Genomic DNA, 1,423 nt, shown 5'->3' with positions numbered 1-1,423 from the left:
TATTATTGATTTTAGATGAACTGATTGATAATTGGATTTCTACTACTTCAATTTTCACAGGGGTTTCTACCTTCTGAGGCACCAATTTTCACAGGGGATTTATAAATGAGACCAAATCAAATAAGATGAAGATGTGAAGTATGTGCTTGTGTGGTTTTTAGAAGTGCTGACCAAGGGTGTTTGATATCCAGCCTATAATTGCGCGACTTTAACGCAGAAACTGAGAAGGTTATGGTGAGTATCTCATCCATATGAATGAGATAAAACTGTTTGAATTTGGTGGATGGTAAACGATACCAGTTATAAATATAATGTCACTTCAGATTTTACATTGTGGAATGAATTGAATTGTGAAGTTTTCCATTCCCTGAATTTTCCTTAATAGGGCAAGTGTGAAAGTGTGGGAACACTAGGAAGTATGCTTACAGTACTTCCAAATATATGTTGGAAATCTTGAGATTATTACAAGTTGTCTCATGTTCTAGTCAAGTTACTGTGCTTTGTTGAAGATTTTATCCAGCATTTAGAAGGGATTTACTTACCATATTGTTCTGCGGCCATTTGTGAATCATGTTAAACTTGTATTTTGTATGGATATGCGTGGTTTCAACAATAATGGAGAGAGTGAAAGGCACTGTCTGTTTTTTAATTGAATCGCAGTTGCCCTTTTCTACCCTGCCGTTTGTTAAATACTACGAACATCCGTGTGTCATCTATAAAGAAAAAAGGTATACTTTGTTACCAACTTTGTGTTGGAAGATGACTACATGAATTACTAACTTAAACTGTATCTTTCATTAGTATATTAATTGTTGTTTGGTTTACTTTTGTTTGTTTCATTTTTGTTTAGAGTGAGACAGTGGAGAGTATGAGGTGATGATTAGATAATTTCCCTATTGGTTTGATTGTCGAAACGGTGACATAAATGTATTCAGTCTATCTGATCATTCTCTCCAGTCCTACTAAAGAGCGCCTTTTTTTCTGTTTTACTTCTTTTGTTGTGTGCCGAGTTATATTTTCTTTATTTCTGGAAAGTCCGTTCATCTTCTAACTTAAAGTTCATTGTTGTTTGTTTTGTTGAGCAAGGTGTTATTGGCATCAAGGTCAAGAACATGTTGGATTAGGATCCTAAAGGAATGGTCCAATGACTCCATTGCCTGATGTTACCATCCACCAACCTAAGGTTGAAGAAGACTTCGTCAGGCCTTCAATGATGTTAGTAATGCTGTCGGAAGTTTTATTATATGGCCCAAGGATCGATTAGTGTTCCCATAGACATCTTCATAATCTTTTTGGAGTGTGTTCAGAAAACTTAACTTTTGTATCACTGCCATTTTTTTGAATGTATGTGGTTAACACTAGTAGGTTAACTTGAATGAATGTAAGTGTATTGCACTGGAAGGTTAATGTGAATGTGAAATAC

The 1,423-nt window shown here is 35.1% G+C and overlaps 1 non-coding gene across 1 annotated transcript; it reads left to right on the top strand.

Annotated features, from left to right (window-relative positions):
- The first annotated feature begins 866 nt into the window (after positions 1-866).
- Positions 867-950, top strand: LOC113276894. The gene has a single exon (XR_003324686.1). It is a non-coding gene; the product is annotated as a small nucleolar RNA Z102/R77 (small nucleolar RNA).
- Positions 951-1,423: the final 473 nt, after the last annotated feature.

This window comes from Papaver somniferum, chromosome 4 (genome assembly GCF_003573695.1).
Source record: "Papaver somniferum cultivar HN1 chromosome 4, ASM357369v1, whole genome shotgun sequence".
Classification (NCBI taxonomy): Eukaryota; Viridiplantae; Streptophyta; class Magnoliopsida; order Ranunculales; family Papaveraceae; genus Papaver; species Papaver somniferum.
Note: the sequence above shows the minus strand (reverse complement) of the source record. Positions and strands in the feature narration are given on the sequence as shown.